Genomic DNA, 22554 nt, shown 5'->3' with positions numbered 1-22554 from the left:
TTATTATTATTATTATTATTTTTAATATTTATTTATTTGGATGCATCACAGGATCTTTCATTGTGGCACATGGATTCTCTACTTGTGGTGTGTGGGATCAGTCGCTCCATGGCTTGTGGGATCCTAATTCCCCAACCAGGGATTGAACCTGTGTACCCTGCATTGCAAGGTGGATTCTTAAACCACTGGACCACCAGGGAAGCCCGTTATTTTCTATTGTTGAGTTAAAGGAGTTCTTAGTATATTCTAGATACAATCTCATTATCAGATATTTGATCTGCAAAATTTTTCTTTTATCCTGTTGTGTTTTCACTTTCCTGATGGTGTCCTTTGTAGCACAAAGTTTTTAATTTTCATGAAGGCTGATGTATCTTTTTTTTTTTGCTTTCAGTTTCACATAAAAAACAGTGCCTAATCCAAGGTCAGTGAAGATTTACTCCTGTGTTTTCTTCAGAGTTTGATAGTTTTAGCTCTTATGATGAGGTCTTTGGTCCATTTTGAGTTAATTTTGTATGCGGTGTGAAGTAGAGTGTCCAACTTCATAATGTTTTGTGTATTGAGATCCAGAACCATTTGTTGAAAAGGCTGGTATTTCTCCTACTGAATTGTCTTGGCACTTTTTTCAGATATCATTTGACCATAAATGTAAGAGTTTGTTTATCAGCTCTCAATTCTGTTCTATTGATCTTTGTGTCTGTCCTCATCTTAGTACCACACTATATTGATTCCTGTCACATTGTAGTAAGTTTTGGCACCATGAAGTGTGAGTCCTCCCAACTTTGTTCATTTCAAGGTTGTTTTAACTGTTTTATTCAGTTTTGCTGTGAACCTATAACTGCTGTAAAAAATCTGGTTTTAAAAAAGGACTCCTAAATTATGATGTTGGGATTATGGTGATTTCTTTCCTCCTTCATTTTCTAAACTTGCTGTAACGTATAACTATATTATATTTAGAATTTAAAATTTTTTATTTTATGGTTTGGCTAATAGAATACTTCTTTTTTTTTTAAACTCAACAGGCAACTCTTAGCTTTGTAGCTAAAAACCAGAGTAACCTAACTTTCCAGGAAGAATGTATGAAGGTGAAGAGCTGGGGCATAAGGTTATGGTTAGAATGAGCCAGACTCAGATTTAACACTCAGCTCCATGAATGCACCTTTCTGTCTCCAGTCAGTTTCCCGTCAGTTCCTTCTTTGCCATCTCACTCTCCATTAAAAACCTTCCCTCTCACCTTAACTAAGACTTTCCTCCAAATATTTAGGTGAAATTTTTGGAATCTGGCTAGTCTGTATAATTGCCATCTATAAATGGAATGAATGATGATTGAGTAGCATTAGGGCAGGGAGCCAGATAATGCAGTCTCAGCTGCATAAGTCACTTTGATGGAAGTTGATTTTGAGAAATGGGCAGGGGGAAGTCATCCAAGCAGAGTTCTTTACTGACTTCTCTGCCCTTTTGTTCCTTCAACTCTTTGTATCTGTGTATGTTGTTTTCTTAGGAAATCATGGTGAGGGTAGAGATCTGCAGGTGGTGCTAGGGCTAGTTAAAAGTTTAAATAGGTGCACAGAGAAGCAAGCCTGTGACTGCCTCAGTGACAGACTGTTTTTCCTGTGGTGTTTGTCAGTACCACTACAGAGTGTGTGTCTTCTAAATAGTCTGGGGACTTTCTTTCCAGTTGAAGCAGTGTTAAAATCTCAGTATATTGAAATACTTGATAGGTTTGTGTATCATAAGTGTCCATTTGAAGTTTGTTTCAAAACAAAAGCAAGTTTTACAGACCTGCTAAAAACTATTAATACCAGTGTCAACCACAGGCCAAATTTTTGTAGTATTAAGACTTTGAAATATTAAGATGATTTGCACTGTATTTTTAGTTGAATTAATAAGGGGATTTTTAACCTGGATTTTTTAAAGTTGTGTTATATTTATTAATTGCATTTAGAAATGTAAAATCATACTTTTTTATTCTCGTAAGGCTTAAACTTCTTACATATGTTAAAGAAAAATGAGATACTGAAGTTTTCTGAAGGTTTTCAGAAATATTTGCAAAGCCATAGCTTTGACACTGTTTTAAAATCAAATACCTGCCATTTTAGGAGAGAGATGTCTTACTGCCAGTTATAGGTTTTGGCTTTTGTATTGTTATGGAAAAACTATATCCTTCAGATTTCAGACTATAAAATTTAGTTCTAAATAATTCTTATTTTATAAAATACTTTCTCCCTGTTTTAAGTTCCGTTCATAATTCTATGTCTCCCTTTATCTTGCTTAAAAATATACCTGCGGGCTTGTGCTTCTGGCCAACATAGAATAACAGAAATTGGATTTACTCTCTCGGCTGTAATCACATAACTAACAAACAAAACCCCCGGAAAAAAGTATATGAAGTTTCAAACACTGAAAAACTGGCAGCAAAGGACAATAATTCCCAAGAAAACAGAAACAGATGAAGTCTACAATTATCGTAGCTTACTGCCTGGAGAGAGTTTCCAGGCTGCAGCATAAGGAGGGAGAACCCAGCCTCAGCCCAGCAGTCTCTCTAGTAGGGGAGACAAAGCTGGAGGTAGGGGAGGCTATAGACTGGAAAAGAGAGAGCCCAAAAAGAAAACTTAAAAGGTCTGCAGAGTGTTCCCCCTTAAGGTTTCAGATGAGTAATAATTAGTGCATATGTTGTATTGAAGCTACCTAAAGCCAGGAACCACCTGAAAAGAGGAGAGGGAGTAATCCCTGATTCTTTTTCAAGGTTAAAGTAGGGTGCATTACCACCAGCCAAAGGGAATAAACCTTCTAAGTCACAGGGCATTGGGTAGTGTACTCAGAAAGGTATTGCCCCAGCAGCAGTGCTAAACTACAGACTGCCCTCATCCCTTCTAACAAAGCTTAAAAATAGACCTCAAAAGGATCAAACTGTTTCTGACTTGCTTCACTCTATATAAATGCTCTAGGTTCATCCACCTCATTAGGACTGACTCAAAAAGTTCTCAGAAACCAACACAAGATTGTAAAGCAATTACTTCCAATAAAAAAATCAGTCATTGTTGACACCATTTTGAAAAAAAAGATCAAACTATTTACAAGTAGTTTAACTGCACCCCAGAACAAAGCTCAAAATGTATAGTTATACAAAAACTAGCAGTCTGTTATCCAAAAGATAACAAATAACAAGTGTTGGTGAGGATATGGAGAAAAGGGAACCCTTGTGCAACTGTTGGTGGGAATGTAGACTGGTACAGCCAGGGTGTGGAGATTCTTCTAAAAATTAAAATAGAACTACTGTGTGATCTAGCAGTTCCACTCCTGGATATTTATCCAAAGAAAACAAAATACTGATTAGAAAAGATATATGTAACCATATGTGCTCATTGCAGCATTGTTTACAATAGCCAAGATATGAAAGCAACTTAATTACCCATCAACAGAGGAAAGGATATAGCAGATGTGATATCTTTATATAGTTGTTAAGTCAGACAGAAAGATTAATAATGTGTGATTTCACTTACATGTGAAATTCAAAACACAAAACCAGTGAACAAACATAACAGAAACAGAGGACAAACAGGTGATTGCCAGAGGGGAGGGGAATAAGGGAAAGAAAGAAATAGGTCAGAGAAATTAAGAAGTACAAACTTCTTGTTGCCAAAAAAAAAAGTCAAGGGTCTGAAAGGTAGTGTGGGGAATATAGTCAGTAACTATGCATGTCTTTGGTAACTTGTTTTGACTAGACTTACTGTGGTGATCATTAGACTTACTGTGATTATCATTTTGAAATATACAGAAATACTGAACCACTATGTTGTTTAATGGAACTAACATAGTGTTGTAGGTCAATTATAATTCGAAAACAAATTCATAGGAACGGAGACCAGATTTGTGGTTACCAGAGGCAGGGGCAGGAGAAGGGGAAATTGGGTGAAGGCAGTCAAAAGATACAAACTCCCAATTATAAGGTAAATAAGTACTAGGATATAATGCACAACATGATACATATAATTTTTTTTCTTTTTTTACATAGTGAAAACTTTTATATTTGGAATTAGCCAGCTGGACTCAGTTTAGATGATCCCAATTTTGTTGGCAACATCCAAAGCATCATAGTCAGGAGCCAGTCGAACATATGCCTTCTTCTCTCCATCAGGCCTGGTTACTGACCTTAGCCACGTCAATGTCATAGAGCTTCTCCACAGCCTGTTTAATCTGGTGCTTCTTGGCCTTGACATCCACAGTGAATACCAGTGTGTTGCTGTCTTCTATTTGCTTCATGGCTGACTTGGCAGTGAGGGGGAATTTGATGATGGCAGAGTGGTCAAGTTTGTCTCTCCTGGGGGCGCTCTTCCGAGGATGTTTGGGGTGCCTCCTGAGCCGCAGTGTTTTGGGCCGCTGGAAGGTGGCTGACGTCTGGATCTGCTTTTTCTTGTGGCTGTGGACACCTTTCAACACTGCTTTCTTGGCCTTCAAAGCCTTTGCTTTGGCTTCAGCTTTAGGAGGGGCAGGGGCTTCCTTCTTCGCCTTTGGCACCATCTTCATGAAAAGAGATACTTATAATTAACACTGCTCTGTGTTATATAGGAAAGTTGTTAAGAGAGTAAATACTGAGTTCTCACTGCAAGGGAATTTCTATTTAATTTTGTATCTGTATGAGATGATGGCTGTTCACTAAAATTGTTGTGATTATTTCATAATGTACGTAAGTAAATCATATGCTGTACAGCTTCAACTTACACAGTACTAGAAGTCAATTATATCTCAGAAAACTAGAGGGAAAAAAGATAGTGCCAAGGTAGGATTCACATTTGGTCTCCAAAATGAGAAGCAAAAGCATCAGACTTGGAAGGAAGCAGTCCTTGAGGAGAAAAATTAAAAATTAGAAACAGATCCAGAAATGACACAGGTGATAGAACTAGTGGACAAAAACATTATTTTTGTTCACTAATTTCTAGCTCTGTATTATTTGAAGGTGTATAGCATATGGTTTGACTTACATACATCTTAAAATGGCCACAATAAGTTTAGTGAAAAGCCATCATCACATATAACTGAATAAGTAGAATTAGTTATGATTTAGAAGAGTTAAACTATTATCAACCAACTGACTAAACTGACATTTATATGACATCCTAGCCAATACAAGCAGAGTACATATTTTGTCCAGTTGCACAAAAGAACATTTACCAACACATTTTGGTCCATAAAATAATATCAATAAATTTAAAATTACTTAAATCATAAAAGGTATGTTATCTAACTGAAAGGGAATTAAATTTACAGTCAACAATAGAATGATATCTGGAAAACTTCTAAATATTTAGAAACTAACTGATTTTTAAGAAGCTCATGAGTCAAAGGAACAAAAGATGAATTTCGAAAGCATTTTGTACTGAATGAAAACACAATATATCAAAATTTGTGGGATGTAGCTAATGTAATGCTCAGGGGAAAATTCACTAAATACCTACATTAGAGAAAGCCAAGTTGAGCAAATCATTGTCCTCAGCTTCTACCTTAAGAAACTAGAAGAGAAAATCAGACCCATAGTTAGCAGAAGAAATGAACTGAAGATCAAAGCCAGAACCATGAAATAGAAAAACAGAAAGTTAATGAAATCAAAAGCTGGTTCTTTGAGAAGACCAATAAAAGTGATAAACCTCTATCCTGTTGGATCAGGAAAAAGAGAAGACACAAGTTACCAGTATCAGGAATGAAAGAGTCAGCAAAGCTGCAGATATTGTAGTCTTTAAAAGGCTATGTAAAAGAAGGATATGAATTACTTTATGTCAGTACATTAGACACTTAAGTGGATAAATTTCTTGAAAGACACAAAGTACCAGTGCTCATTCAGGAAAATATGAATAGCCTGAATAATCTTACGTCTGTTAAAGAAATTGAATTCCCCCAAAGAAAACTCTGGGCCCAGATGACTTCCCTGATGGATTCTAGCAAATATTTTTGGAGGTCATAATACAAAATTTACACAAATTCTTCCATTAAGTTGGAGAGACTCCTTCTTAACTCATTCTACAACAATTGCATTGTCCTAATACTAAAACCAAATACACTACAAGAAAAAGTTACAGACCAGTATCCTTCCTGAACACAGTTGCACAACTCTTAACAAAATTTTAGCAAATACACTCCAACTACATATAAAAAGATAAAAGAATACAGTGACCAAGTGAGATTTGTCACAGGAATTCAAGGTTGGTTTGACATTTCAAAATCAATTATCATATACCATGTCAGTAAAGTAAAAACACCATATGATCAATTCAGTAGATGCAAAAAAAGCATTTAACAAAATCCATCATTAAAAACTCAACAAATTAGAGAAAGGAGGAAACTTTCTCAGTCTGATAAAGGACATCCATGAAAAACTAGTATCTGAAATCATACCACTGAAAGGCTGAATCCTTCCCTTCCAATGTCAGGAACAAGGCATGATGTCCACCGTGAGTCACAACTTCTATTCAGGATTGTACTTGAACTTACAGCCAGCGCAGTCAAATAAGAACAAGAAATAAAAGGCATTCAGATTGGAATAGAAGAAGTAAAACAACTTTTTATCACAGATGACATGATTGCCTATGATTTCTTTAAAAAGAAAAAAAGCTACTAGAAGTAAGTGCACTCAGCAAAGTGGCCCCCTTGATGGATCACACCCTGTGGCAAAGAGACTCGCATATTTCAGTGAAGTTCTGAGCCATGCTTTTACAGGGGCATCCAAGACAGATGAGTAATAGCGAAGAGTTCTGAATCTACTCCAAACATTCTTTGGAAGGACTTGCTGAAGCTCCAGTACTTTGGCCACCTGATGCGAAGAGCTGACTCGTTGGAAAAGACCCTGATGCTGGGAAAGATTGAAGGCAGGATGAGAAGAGGGGGCCCCAGAGGATAAGATGGATTGATAGCATCACCAATTCAATGGATATGGATTTGAGCAAATTCCCAGAGATAGTAGAGGGCAGAGGAGCCTGGTGTGCCACAGTCCTTGGGGTCACAGAGTTGGACATGACTTAGCAACTGAACACCAAGAAGCAAAATTGCAGGATACAAGATCAATACAGAAAAGTCCACTATATTTCTATATACTAGGAAACAAACAGCCAGAAGTTGAAATTTTAAAAGAATACCATTTGTAGTAAAATTTGAAATACTAAGTACCTAAGGATAAATTTCCTAAAAGATATGTAAGATCTCTCCACTGGAATCTATTAAATATTACTGAGAGGAATTAAGGAAAACTCAGATAAGTGAAGATATACTATATTCAAGGATTGGAAGACTCAATATTGTCAGTTTTCTCTAAAGGTATAGATTCAGTGCAACCTCAATCAAATTCAGCTGGCAATGTGTAGAGAGTGTCAAGTTGGTTTTTAAGTTTATATGGTAATGCAAATGTCCTAGGATAGAAGAGGGCTTCCCTTGTGGCTTAGCTGGTAAAGAATCTGCCTGCAATGCAGGAGACCCTGGTTCAGTTCCTGGGTTGGGAAGTTTCCCTGGAATAGGGAAAGGCTACCCACTCCAGTATTCTGGCCTGGAGAATTCCATGGACTGTACAGTCCATGGGGTTGCAAAGAGTCGGACACGACTGAGTGACTTTCACTTCACTTAGAATAGAAGAATAGAGAGGACTTAAAACCATCTGATTTCTAAAACTTACTATAGCTACAATAATATTGTGATATTGATGTAAAGATACGTAGACCCATGGAACAGAAAATATGGTCAGTTTTTGTGTTTGTGCCAAGTCAATTAAATAGAAAAATGGTTAGTCTTTTCAACAAATGGTAGGGGAATAACTTGATATTCATATACAAAAAACTAAATCCACACCTTATTCCATACCTTATGTATAAAAGTTAATTCAAAATTGATCATAGACCTAAATGTAAGGTCCAAATCAATAAAATTTTTAGAAGAAAATATTTTGGGTTTGGTAAAGATTTTTAAGGTACAACACCAAAAGCATGATTTATAAAAGAAGAAAAATATAAATTGGACTGTATCAATTAAGAACATCTCTTTGAAAGCCACCTTCAAGGGAATAAAAGGACAGGTCACAGACTGGGAGAAAATATTCACAGATCACATCTGATTAAAGATTTATATTCAGATTATATAAGGAACTCTCAGAACTTAAGAAAATTAAGTCAAAAATAGGCAAAAGATTTGGACAGTTCACCAAAGAAGATACACAGATGGCAAGTCAGCCCATGAAAAGATGATCAACACCGTTACTCATTAGGAAAATGCAGATTAAAATCACAATAAGATACCACTATGTACATGTTAGAATGTCTTCAGTTAAAAAGGCCTACAGTACTAAGTGTTAGTGAGGATGTGGAGCAGCTGAAACTTTTACACACTTCTGTACAAAATGGTACATCTACTTTGGAAAGCAGTTTGCCACTTTCTTAAAGACCTAAAATGTACACCTGCTCTGTGATTTAGCCTTTCCACACCTAGGCATTTATTTAAGAGAAATGAATGCATATGACCACATAAAGATTCCTACCCAAATATTCATAGCAGCTTTATTTGTAACAGGCAAAACTTGAAAACTGTCCAAGTGTGCGTCAACAGCAGACATTGTGCCCTGTCTCATAAAATGGAATACTGCACAGCAGTAAAAGGAATGAACTACTGATACTGCAACAATGTATTTTATTCTCTATTAAAGTAAGAGAAAGAATTCAGGGGGGAAAAAGACATTCTGTTTATGTGAAATTCTATAAAATAGAAACTATTCAGAAAGCAAATCAGAGATTGCTCTGATGTGAGCGAAAGAGACGTGAATCATAAAGAGATAGAAAGAAAATTTGTGGCTGACAAATGTATCCATTATGTTGATTGCAGTGATGGCTTTATGAATACATATATGTATGTCAAAACTTAAAAACTGTATATTCTTTAAATATATGCAGTTTATTGTCAACTCTGCTAAAAAAATTTTGTGTGTTCAACATTTGGGGATAGTAAGCTGCTTGAATTTCAGAATCAGATAAGGGACTCAGTTTTTAAACTAATTTTTCAGTGATTAAGTTTGAGGTGAGAAAACATGCACTGTATTTATCAAGTTTGTTTATAATTTTTAACTTATTACAAAATCAAGAAACTGAATAAATGTTCCAATTTGGGCTTTCTGAAATTCTGAAGAATTTTTTATAATAATGATGTATCAAATGTTAGATTTAATTGTGTTATCAGATTAGAACACTGTAATCCAGCTGGATGATAAATGAGAGAGAGGAAGGAATGTTGAAAGAATGCTGAGTGGAAGATGATGGAAGTCAACAGAATTCTAGGCTTGGGAGACATTCTTACGATCTTGTTTGGATGGCTAGGCATCTAAGGTAGATAGAAGAGTAAAGACCCCTCCAAAGATGCCCACATCCTAACTCCTGAAATTTATTAATATATTACCTTACAGAGTAGAAAGGACTTCGAAGATATGATCAAGGTTAAAAGTTTGAGGTGGGGAAATTTTCCTGGATTATCCAGGTGAGCCCAGCATAATCATTGTTAAGCATAATGATTCTTAAGAAAGCAGAGAAACTTCCCCATCTGTGGCCAGAGGAAGATGGTGACTGTAGCAGGATGATCAGAGAGAAAATGATGTTGCTGACTTTGGAAATGGAGGAAGTGGGCCATAAGCCTGCTGATATAACTTATGTGCAGAGTACATCATAAGAAATGCCAGGCTGAATGAAGCACAGCTGGAATCAAGATTGCCAGGAAAAATATCAATAACCTCAGATATGCAGATGACACTGCCCTTATGGCAGAAAGTGAAGAAGAACTAAAGAGACTCTTGATGAAAGTGAAAGAGGAGAGTGAAAAAGCTGGCTTCAAACTCAACATTCAAAAAACTAAGATCATGGCATATGTCCCCATCACTCCATGTCAGATAGATGGAGAGATAGTGGAAACAGTGACAGACTTTATTTTCTTGGGCTCCAGAATCACTGCAGATGGTGGCTGCAGCCATTAAATTGAAAGACGCTTGCTGCTTGGAAGAAAAGCTGTAACCAAACTAGACAGCATATTGAAAAGCAGAGACATTACTTTGCTGACAAAGGTCCGTCCAGTCAAAGCTATGGTTTTGCCAGTAGTCATGTATGGATGTGAGAGTTGGACTGTTAAGAAAACTGAGTGCCAAAGATTTGATGCTTTTGAACTGTGGTGTTGGAGAAGACTCTTGAGTGTCCCTTGGACTGCAGGGAGATCAAACCAGTCACTCCTAAAGGAAATCAGTCCTGAATATTGATTGGAAGGACTGATGCTGAAGCTGAAGCTCCAATTCTTTGGCCACCTGATGTGAAGAACTGACTCATTGGAAAAGACCCTGCTGCTGGGAAAGATTGAAGGAGGGAGGAGAAGGGGATGACAGAGGATGAGATGGTTGGACGGCATCACTGACTCGATGGACATGAGATTGAGCAAGCTCTGAGAATTGATGATGGACAGGGAAGCCTGACGTGCTGCAGTGCATGGGGGTTGCAAAGAGTTGGACACGACTGAGCAACTGAACTGAGCTGATGGGCAGCCTCTAGAGTCTGGAAAAAGCAGGAGACTCTTTCCTAGAGCATCCAGGAGGAATGCAGCCATGCTAGCACCTTGATTTTAGCCCAGTGAGACCCATTTTTATCTTCTGTGCTCCATAACTGTAAGATAATAAGTGCATATTGTTTAAGCCATTACATTGGTGACTGTTGTGGCAGCTGTAGAAAATATCTAAGAGGATAACCCTCAGAATTAATAAAGTTTTACCAGAAGGTTGCAGTAGAAAGTGAACTCTGTGATAACAGAATAACTTTCCATTCCTTGGGAACTGTTTTCCATTCCACATATCAAACCTCATTTTCCTATAAGGTAAAACATGCACTTACTCACTAAAAATTAATCCTAGATATAAAACATTACAGTTGGGGAACTTCCTTGGTGGCGCATTGGATAGGAATCCGCCTGCCAAGGCAGCGGACATGGATTCGATCCCTGGTCCAGGATGATCACACACACTCTGGAGCAGCTCAGCCCGTGTGCTGCAACTACTGAGCCCAGGTGCTCTGCAACCAGAGAAGTCACCACAGCGAGGAGTAGCCCCCCTTGCTCCAACTAGAGAAAGCCTGTGTGCAGGACTGAATGCTCAGCGCAACCAAAAATAAATAAATTTTTGTAAAAAATTAACAGTTGGAATAAACCTTAAATTTATCATTCTAGTCTTAACCCCCACCCCCCCACCCCCAATTTACAGATAGAGAAATGGAAAACTGAGCAAGAACCAAAGATCCCGTAGCTTAGTTACAACAGGTTTGAGGTTAAATTTAGGCACAGGGCAGTACTCTACTGTATACATGCCCTCTAATTAGAAACTTGTTCTGGAAACATGGAATATGTGAGTCATTCCAAAGAGGGTGTTTACTTAGAAAGATAGACAAATCTTTATCTAGCTGACAGGATTCACTTAGGTTTACTTGTCAGTTTGGAAGGTCCTGTCTTAGGTATGGTGTCATTCCCCAGGTTAGATTTTTCAGAGTAGACCTAGAGAAGGAATATAGTCCACTGATAATTAAATTTCACTGCTGATGCCTTATACTGTCTACTATTTTATGTTTACGTTGATTGCTTTTGAATATCACAATTCATTTGAGTTTATCTAGTGCCTCTTGTATGTCCATTTACACTAGTTGGTGGGGGTTGAAAAATGAATAGGACACACTCTGCCTATATGATGGTACAGACCTTTTGCCATACGTTACCTTGTTGTCCTGTTTTAGAAATCATCAGCAGACTTGGAATCCGACTGTTTGATCCTAATGAGTCAACTCAATAATATATTACTGTGGCACAGGTAGAAATTTAATTTTTCTATCAAAACATGAAGAAAGTCTCACTCCTGTATTTATCCTTAGCAGCATGTAAGTTCCATGGAAATTATTTCATCTGTACTGCCACAGGACATAGTAATCAGAAGTGAGGTTGGGACATTAAAAGTTTGAAAGACAGTTTCACTTTTCTGGAAGCAATTGCAACTGTACTTTTATCTTTTTTTTTTTTTTTTTTTTAACAATATTTGTTTTTATTTATTTGGCTGTGACCAGGGTCTTAGTTGCAGCTCTGATCTTTACTGAGGCACGCAAGATCTTTAGCTGCGACTTGCAGGATCTAGTTCCCTGACGAGATCAAACCAAGCCCCCCCCCCCGCCTTGGGAGCACTGAGTCTTAGCCACTGGACTATCAACTAGGGGCATCCCTATACTTTTATCTTAATTACCTTGTAGAATCTGCTAACTCCCAAATGTATACTGTCACCCAGAGCTCTCCTGAGTGCAGGCTTCATCTCCCGACTGCCTTCTGGATCTCTTACAAGCACCTCTCACTCAACCAGAGTTTGCTTCCTCTACATAGGAGGCACTCCACCATGTTTGAATTAAATTGAACAGAAAGAATAAAAAATCCTGATGAGTGCAATGAAGTATTGTCATCATTTCATCTTTTTTTAAAAAAAACTTGTCTTAAGTCTAAAAAAACTTATGAAAGAAATATATACTTAGTGTTAATACTTAAATGATAAAAAAATTTTACAAGTGAAAATTCGTTTTTACCCTCCTAAATTTCATTTTCCAGAGGTAACACTGTCTTAACAGTGGTTAAATATACATTTCTTGTATATATTGGTAAATGTGTACCATTTTCTTCCTAAAAATAGGATAAAAAAAAAAAATAGGAGCATACTAATTGTTCTGCAGCTTCCCATTCACTTCATAGTACATGTTGGACATGGTTCCAACTTTCATGTCATTATTAGAAGATTGCTTATCTAGAATAAGGACTTCCCTTGTGGCTCAGCTGTTAAAGAATCCTCATGCAGTGCAGGAGACCTGGGTTCAGTCCCTGGGTTGGGAAGATCCCTGGAAAAGGGAAAGGCTACCCACTCCAGTATTCTGGGCTGAGGAATTCCATGGACTATATCATCCATGTGGTTGCAAAGAGTCGGACATGACTGAGTGACTTTCACTTTATCTAGAATAGCTAAGACCTCACCTGTTTCCTATGAATATTTTTAGAATTTAGTTGTCTTAACTCTAGGAAAGAACAATGATGAAAGAGACATTTTGGCATGTAATATGTAATATTTGCATAATTGTAATCCAGTACTCCAAAATGGTTATACACACCAAATCTATACTGGGAACCATAGTTGGTTACTGCAAGTAATTGTGATATATACCACATTGTCTGTACCACATATATTGTTCCTTTGTGACATCATCAAGTGACTTTGGTTTTGTTTACAGCCCAGAGAACCAAATCATTGGGCACTATGCATTATAACATTTCATTTATTACAGTGGTATTCTTTTTTAATGGATGGACATCTACAGAATCCTTTCTCAATTCATTTGTTTTGATATTTTTGATGTTTAGACTCTTAGCTCAATATCCTCTTTAGATTTATCTCATCCTTTTCAAAGACTACATAATATTCTATTGGTGTGAATTTGTCAATTTTCATTTAAACATTCGTCTTGAGGAAAACCTTACTTTTATTTAGCCATATTAATTTAACTGTAAGTTAGTTCAGTTCAGTTCAGTCGCTCAGTCATGTCCAACTCTTTGCAACTCCATGAATCGCAGCACGCCAGGCCTCCCTGTCCATCACAAACTCCCGGAGTTTACTCAAACTCATGCCCATCGAGTCGATGATGCCATCCAGCCATCTCATCCTCTGTTGTCTCCTTCTCCTCCTGCCCTCAATCCCTCTCAGCATCAGGGTCTTTTCCAATGAGTCAGCTCTTTGCATGAGGTGGCCAAAGTATTGGAGTTTCAGCTTCAGCATCAGTCCTTCCAATGAACACCCAGGACTGACCTCCTTTAGGATGGACTAGTTGGATCTCCTTGCAGTCCAAGGGACTCTCAAGAGTCTTCTCCAACACCACAGTTCAAAAGCATCAATTTTTCAGTGCTCAGCTCTCTTTAATAGTTCAACTCTCACATCCATACATGACCACTGGAAAAACCATAGCCTTGACCAGATGGACTTTGTTGGCAAAGTAATGTCTCTGCTTTTTAATATGCTATCTAGGTTAGTCATAACTTTCCTTCAAAGGAGTAAGCGTCTTTTATTTTCATGGCTGCAGTCACCATCTGCAGTGATTTTGGAGCCCCAAAAATGAAGTCTGACGCTGTTTCCGCTGTCTTCCCTTCTATTTCCCATGAGGTGATGGGACCAGATGCCCTGATCTTAGTTTTCTGAATGTTGAGCTTTAAGCCAACTTTTTCACTCTCCTCTTTCACTTTCATCAAGAGGCTTTTTGGTTCCTCTTCACTTTCTGCCATAAAGGTGGTGTCATCTGCATGTTTGAGGTTATTGATATTTCTCCCGGCAATCTTGATTCCAGCTTGTGCTTCTTCCAGCCCAGTGTTTCTCATGATGTACTCTGCATATAAGTTAAATAAGCAGGGTGACAATATACAGCCTTGATGTACTCCTTTTCCTATTTGGAACCAGTCTGTTGTTCCATGTCCAGTTCTAACTGTTGCTTCCTGATCTGCATATAGGTTGCTCAGGAGGCAGGTCAGGTAGTCTGGTATTCCCATCTCCTTCAGAATTTTCCACAGTTTATTGTGATCCACACAGTCAAAGGCTTTGGCATAGTCAATGAAGCAGAAGCAGATGTTTTTCTGGAACTCTCTTGCTTTTTTGATGATACAGCGGATCTTGGCAATTTGATCTCTGGTTCCTCTGCCTTTTCTAAATCCAGCTTGAACATCTGGAAGTTCACGGTTCACGTATTGCTGAAGCCTGGCTTGGAGAATTTTGAGCATTACTTTACTAGCGTGTGAGATGAGTGCAATTGTGGGGTAGTTTGAGCAATCTTTGGCATTGCCTTTCTTTGGGATTGGAATGAAAGCTGACCTTTTCCAGTCCTGGGGCCACTGCTGAGTTTTCCAAATTTACTGGCTATTGAGTGCAGCACTTTCACAGCAGCATCTTTCAGGATTTGAAATAGTTCAACTGGAATTCCATCACCTCCACTAGCTTGGTTCGTAGTGATGCTTTCTAAGGCCCACTTGACTTCACTTTCCAGGATGTCTGGCTCTAAGTGAGTGATCATACCATTGTGATTATCTGGGTCGTGAAGATCTTTTTTGTACAGTTCTTCTGTGTATTCTTGCCACCTCTTCTTAATATCTTCTGCTTCTGTTAGGTCCATACCATTTCTGTCCTTTATTGAGCCCATTTTTGCATGAAATGTTCCCTTGGTATCTCTAATTTTCTTGAAGAGATCTCTAGTCTTTCCCGTTCTGTTGTTTTCCTCTATTTCTTTGCATTGACCACTGAGGAAGGTTTTCTTATCTTTCGTGGGTATTCTTTGGAACTCTGCATTCAAATGGGAATATCTTTCCTTTTCTCCTTTGCTTTTAGCTTCTCTTCGTTTCACAGCTGTTTGTAAGGCCTCCTCAGACAACCATTTTGCCTTTTTGCATTTCTTTTCCGTGGGAATGGTCTTGATCCCTGTCTCCTGTACAATGTCACGAACCTCCGTCCATAGTTCATCAGGCTCTCTATCAGATCTAGTCCCTTAAATCTATTTCTCACTTTCACTGTATAGTCATAAGGGATTTGATTTAGGTCATACCCGAATAGTCTAGTGGTTATCCCTACTTTCTTCAGTTTAAGTCTGAATTTGGCAATAAGGAGTTCATGATCTGAGCCACAGTCAGCTCCCGGTCTTGTTTTTGCTCACTGTATAGAGCTTCTCCATCTTTGGCTGCAAAGACCATAATCAATCTGATTTCGGTGTTGACCATCTGGTGATGTCCATGTGTAGAGTCTTCTCTTGTGTTGTTGGAAGAGGGTGTTTGCTATGACCAGTGCGTTCTCTTGGCAAAACTCTATTAGCCTTTGCCCTGCCTCATTCCGTACTCCCAGGTCAAATTTGCTTGTTACTCCAGGTGTTTCTTGAGTTCCTACTTTTGCATTCCAGTCCCCTATAATGAAAAGGACATCTTTTTTGGGTGTTAGTTGTAAAAGGTCTTGTAGGTCTTCATAGAACTGTTCAACTTCGACTTCTTCAGCATTACTGGTTGGGGCATAGGCTTGGATTACCGTGATATTAAATGGTTTGCCTTGGAAACGAACAGAGATCATTCTGTCGTTTTTGAGATTGCATCCAAGTACTGCATTTCGGACTCTTTTGTTGACTATGATGCCTACTCCATTTCTTCTAAGGGATTCCTGCCCACAGTAGTAGATATAATGGTCATAAGTTAAATTCACCCATTCCAGTCCATTTTAGTTTGCTGATTCCTAGAATGTCAGCGTTCACTCTTGCTGTAAGTTAAGCAATCTATAAATGTTTAATTGATGAACAAATCTATGCTTGTGTTTTTACTCTCAAATCATTACTTTTTCGTTTCCCTGTGACTTTTACCCCTGTGTATTTAAGCTTGTCTAGTTCTTTCTTATTCTTAAGCCCTCACTCTTTAGTCCCCTTTTAACCAAAGCGTTTTACTGTTTCCCTTTGTAAGCATAATACGAGTATCAGAATTCTCACCTGTCCCTTTTGCATCTTATGCATACCCTTCTACTTTACCTTCACGTATGCTGCCTTTCTCTCCTTTCCGTTTAACTTCTCAGTCTTCACTGCTGCCTAGTGCCTTTGGGAGTTACTAGGGGATACATAAAATCCGCATTTGTTTTCCTTAAAAACTTTTTAGCCACATATATATTCATGGGAGGTGTCCCATTTTATTCTAAGAATCTTCAGAAACAGTTGGGAGGTAATTGCATCCATAAAGTAAGGACATGCTAAGAAAAAATGAGCAATCAGATAATAAGAGTATATAGAAATAAACATTATTTTAAAAAATCCTTTGAACAAATTAAGTGACACAGTGGACATGGCTGACAAACAAAAGGTGATCTAGAAATTTCGTCAAAAGATATCTTTTAAGATAGAGCAACAGGACAAAGATGGAATCTGAGAGGAAAGACCAATGTTTCTCAACCCTCTGTGCACACTAGAATCATCTGAGATGCTTTCTAAAAACATGGGTATCCTGACCACAGACCAGTTACATCCAGACTCTCTGAAAGTGGGTCCACTGGCAACAGTGACTTTTTAAAGCTTCTTTGGTACTTCTGATATTTATCCCAGAAACATGTTTAGGAGACCTGAAGCATATAACATAGGATATGCCCAAGTCTGTCTAATAATACTTCTGGAAGCAGAGGACAGACATTGAAGGAAAAGAAATAGCAGGTACTTCCCTGAGATCCCCAGAGACTTGCTTTCAGTGTTGAAGGACCAGGATGTTAAGGCCCTTGCACGGATGAAGGAAAGAAGACAAATACCATATATATCCTAATGGTACAGCTGAACCCCTGGAATAAAAATTTTTTTTACCTCTTTATAGAAGAAAATGGAAGCCACCTTGTGTATTTGGGAGGGAGGGAAACCTGCCTTGTCTGATTGATGGAACACCGTATCTGCTGTCCCCCAGGTGGGGCTCTGCTTAATTTCTCTGCTCTTTGGGAGATTGTCCAGGTTCCCTTGGGAAGAGCTGTTATAGTTAGTGTTTAGAAGGCAGTTTGCTCTTTGTTCTCTCCTTGGGACCGATCTCTTCTGCATTCTAGTTCAGTGATATACTTTTTCTTGTTTTCAAGCTCAGAGTTTTATAAGTTTTCTGTCTCTCCAGTGCCATCTCAGGGAGAAAGTTGACCTTGGTCCTGTCTTTCAACATTTGGCATTTGGATGTTCTCGTGTTTTCTAGATTTTTGTTTTGTTTTAATACTAATTTAACTCTTTGCCTTCTACTTATTTAAGAACAGTAATTTATCCAAGTAAATGGTTAGTGACAAGAGTAATTATAAATTTGGTCTATTAACTTTGCTTTCTTCAGTAATTACTGGGAAAAGTGAATTTACCAAAGCATTGTTTGTATCTGAGAGAGACAATAAAGGAGGAAGCAATTTGTAGCTATCAAGCGGTAGTTCAATTTAGGATTCTCGTTCCTCTCCTGTCTTTATGATTGGGCATCCCAGAGTCTTTGGTCTCTCCCTCCAGAACTGATGCACAACACTTCTGGAGGCTCGACTCAGAACTTTGGGATTGCACTGGAAATGCAGAAGGCATCCTCAATTAAGGGGAAGGCCAGAGGACTAAGGAGAGAGCTGTGTTTAAATGTACAGGGCTGTGGCGTTATGCACTTCATGTTGCTGAGCAGTTATCACCACTCTTTTCCAGAACCTTTATATCTCCCCCAAAAGACACTCTGTATCCATTAAATCGCCACTCTCTAGTCTCTGCTCCCCCTGCCCTTGGTAATCTCTGTTTTATTTTCTGTCTCTGTAAACTTGCCTGTTCTATGTACTTCATATATGTAAAATTATACAATATTTGTCCTTTTGTGTCTTATTTTTACTTAGCATAACATTTTCAAGTTCCTCCATGTTGCAGTATGTATCAGGATTTCATTCCTTTTTATGGCCAAATAATATTCATTTTAACAATATATAATTCATACTGCACACATAACCATATTTTGTTTATGGACACTTGGATTTTTTTCTAAGCTTTTGGCTTTTGTGCATAATACTGCTATGCCTGTTTGAGTCTCTGGTTTTACTTCTTTTGGGTACATACCTAGGAGTGGAATGGCTGAATTCTATGGTAATTCTATGTTTAATATTTTGAGGAACCACCAAACCTTTCCACAGAAACTGCACCATTTTACATTACTACCAGCAGTGCAAGAGGGTTCTGATTTCTCTACATCTTCACCAACACTTTCCCTTTTTTGATAATAACCATCCTAATGGGTGTGAAGTGATTTTGTGATTGTGATTTTGATTTGCATTTCCTTTATGAATAATGATGTTGAACATCTTTTCATGTACTTATTGGTTGTTTGCATATGTTCTAGCAGGTGTCTTTTATAAAGGAGGAAAGGTGAATGTATGAGTGTATCTTAGAGTGTTTTTGTCATCTCTTCATTACCCACCCCAGTGTAAAGAAGCAAATAACTGGAGGGACATAGGTGAAGAAATACAGTGTGCGATCTCATATAGACGTATAGTCTATATATTTGGTCTTGTTTCCTGTGCGTGCATGTATATCCTCTCTTTTGTATGTATGTATTATCTATAGAAGGGCTTCCCTAGTGGCTCATAGGGTAAAGCGTCTGTCTGCAATGCAGGAGACCGGGTTCGATCCCTGGGTTGGGAAGATCCCTGGAGAAGGAAATGGCAGCCCACTCCAGCATTCTTGCCTGGAAAATCCCATGGACCGCGGAGGCTGGTAGGCTACCATCCATGGGGTCGCCAAGAATTGGACACAATTGAGTGACTTCACTTTCATTTTCATTGTCTATAGAGAGATAACTCCTCCCGACACTCCTCTGTGACTGGACCTGAATGTTACTGGCCTGGAATTGAAAGTAAATGCAGGCTTACCAGTTCATCCTCACATGAATATTCTCAAAATTAGGATGCAGTTATACTGCATTCAGTCTTAAGCCCTTCCTGTGTTTTCTTTCTTTTGTGCTTTAGTTTTAGGAGACTGAGAACCTTTATGGCCCAGACATGTAGATGTAGATGTAAAACGCTCAGTCGTGTCTGACTCTTTGTGACCCCATGGACTGTAGCCTACCATGCTCCTCCTTCCATCCATGGGATTTTCCAGGCAAGAATACTGGAGTGGGTTGCCATTTCCTTCTCCAGAGGATCTTGCCAACCCAGGGATCGAACCCGGGTCTCCCACATTGTAGGCAAACGCTTTACCGTCTGAGCCACCAGGGAAGCCCCAGATATATGTGGTACTTAAAAATGTAATTTTCTGTGCTCCTACCAAAGTAGCCAGTTTCTCTAGTCTTTTCTGCCTTCTTTCTGAAAACTCTTGCTAGACAGTAGGATAATCTTTGATACAAGATACCTATGTTTTAACAAAGAGAGCAATGAGTAGAGTACGTAATATGCCAGGTTAATTAGTGGATAAACCTTTAGAGTGATTTCTCACTTGGGGGAGTATGACAGTGTAGTTAGGTAAATTGAAGTTTTCAGTACACTGTTGATGAAATGCTCAGCGTGATCTCCTTTTTCTGCGCTGTCTCAGGTGTTTGCGGACCAGCACTTTGGAGAGTGCTTGCTTATCCAGAACAGGATGGACTGCGTGCTCTCTCTCTGAGGCACTGGGCAGCAGTTTCCCCCTGGACAGTTCTGAGCAGTGAGCTTCGTCATAGGTTAACGTCCACAGCTACAGGGTGATTTAAACCCAGAATAAATGTAGGGTAGGGAAGAGACACAGCTCTCTCACGACAAAAAGTGAAACTTCCTCAACATGTCCAGTTGCTTTTTAGGAATTATCTGTTCTTACAGCCTTTTTGTCATGTAACACTGGATCAAAGAAGTTTTTCTTTAATTTATTTGTTTTGTCTGATACAAAAATCTGTATCAGATGGCATAACTGGAATTAAGGGTAAGTACTTGGAAAGTTCAGTTTATTTATTTATTCTTCCAGATTCATCTGCCTTTGAAAGTTCAACATAGCTTTAGTTTGGTTTTGATCTTTGTGTTTTAATTATTTGTGCTACTTCTTTTCATTTGGACTCCATACTGGTCAAAATCATTTTGAGATCACAAAGGTTATTTGTATCCCTTCAAGTGTTAGAACCAAAACTGAAGAGCAAATTCCTTTATCAAATGTGATTTGTAAACCTTGCAAATCAATGTATACAACTTCCCTCTTTATTTGAATTTGAGCAAGCCACTATTTCCAAAGGGGAGGGTTAGAACCAAAAGAAAATGTTTTTTTAATCACAGTTTTCATCTGAAAGTTTAGCTGATCACCAAATGACGAACGTTCAAAAGAAAGGCCTTGCCTTTGGATGTGTTGTATTCATGCTTTCTGAATGCTTTGTTTTTAGCTGTTTGTGATATTTGTGCTCACACACGCTGTCAAATCATTTGAAAGTAAGAGGCACCCATATGGCACCTCATCCCTAAATGCTTTAGCATGTCTCCCCTAAGAATGAGGAGATTAGTCTGTACAGAACCACAATGCTATATCACACTCTGGAAAGCTAACATTATACAGTAATAATAAGGTAATATATAGTCTGTTTTTCCAAATTTTCCTAATTCTCCTCAAAATTTGCTTCTGTAAATTTTTGTTCCTCCTAATCTGGTATCCAGCCACGGATCACACATTGCATTTGGTGGCTGTGTCTCTTTAGTCTTTTTAAAACCAGAACAGGCCCCTTTTCTTTCCTTTCTTTACCTTTCTTTCTTTTATAACATTAACATTTTGAAGAGTCTAAGCCAGTTGTCTTGTAGAATGTTCCACACCCTAATTTTGTCTTTTCTTCTTGCTTAGTTTCAGGTTAAACATTTTTGGTAGAAATACTACTTGTTTACTTCCTGTTACATCACAGCAGGAGGCACAGTGATGCCAGCTTGTGTTAATAAAGAAGGTGCAGAGTTTGGTCACGATGTAGGTTACCTGTGTGATCAAACCACTCCACTGGAAAGCCCTTGTCCTTTTTTTAATGTATAAATAGTCTGTAGGGTCATGGCTTTGAGACCCTCTGACTGTCCTGTTCCCTAATAACCTTTCTGTTGATGGTTTTAACTTGTTTATTGAGATGGTTTCCCTAGGGGTTTACTGATGGATGTCAATGTATCTGTAAAGGCCCAGGAAATATTTTTTGTATATGTATTTCTGAAGGGATATGGTCCATGACCTCCAAAATGTTTAAAAGATCTTTTCTCCCTGTGTTTGAAGTGCTTTCTGCAAATTTCTGTGCATGAAAGAAGTGTTTTGTGAGTGGTAGGTTACTGGAATTTGGGAACAAATCTTATTCATCTAATTTTCCTAACTGTCTTGCCCAGCATCACATACAACAACTAGGTACTTAGTTTTTGTTGTTTGTTTGAGCACACTTTGTTCTGACCTTTCCCTTACCCTGAGCCAAGCATTTGGATCTTTGGTGTCTGGCATAAACTGTACTAGTAAACAAAGCAAAGGGGCTTAGCTGCTGGTTTTTGGTGTTCTCTTTGAAGATTTTTGGATACAGCAAAGTTTTTGATTTGTGTCTTTGTTGATATTGAAGTAAGTTTAGGTCAACTGGAAGTGAGTTAAGATACATTTAGTTGTTTAATCGTCAGTTTTATCAATAAGACATTTGTCACAAGTATAAAATAGTTCTTTTTGATTGTGTAGGCAAGAGGATCCCACAGTGACTTAACGTTCCTTATTAGCCTAATACCGAATAACTGTGGATGTTACTAAGTTTTGACTTTTCCTGCTCAGCCACGAGAGCTGTTAGGGAATTCATCATGACAGCAGGTAGTGAGGTTTTTTTTGTTTTGTCTGTTGATTAGCTTTTCAGTATTTGCCTTGCATGAAAAGGTGTCTATCATTTTAGATGATTGATGATAATAAGAGCTAGTATACTTTTAACATACACATTATACCATTTAATCCAGAAGGTCACACTGTGAAAGTAGATATTATTTTTATTCTGATTACACAGGTAGAGAAAAAAGGCTTGGAG

The 22554-nt window shown here is 38.2% G+C and overlaps 1 protein-coding gene and 1 pseudogene across 7 annotated transcripts in view; one reads left to right on the top strand and one right to left on the bottom strand.

Moving 5' to 3' along the window:
* The window catches only part of FKBP5 (FKBP prolyl isomerase 5), a 113658-nt gene that overhangs the window by 22617 nt on the left and 68487 nt on the right, over positions 1 to 22554 (top strand). The gene's annotated exons all lie outside the window — the stretch shown is intronic.
* LOC136151784 (large ribosomal subunit protein uL23 pseudogene) lies at positions 4020 to 4865 on the bottom strand (annotated as a pseudogene).

The sequence above is a fragment of the Muntiacus reevesi genome, chromosome 20 (genome assembly GCF_963930625.1).
Source record: "Muntiacus reevesi chromosome 20, mMunRee1.1, whole genome shotgun sequence".
Lineage (NCBI taxonomy): Eukaryota > Metazoa > Chordata > Mammalia > Artiodactyla > Cervidae > Muntiacus > Muntiacus reevesi.
This window is presented reverse-complemented; position numbering and strand designations above follow the sequence as displayed.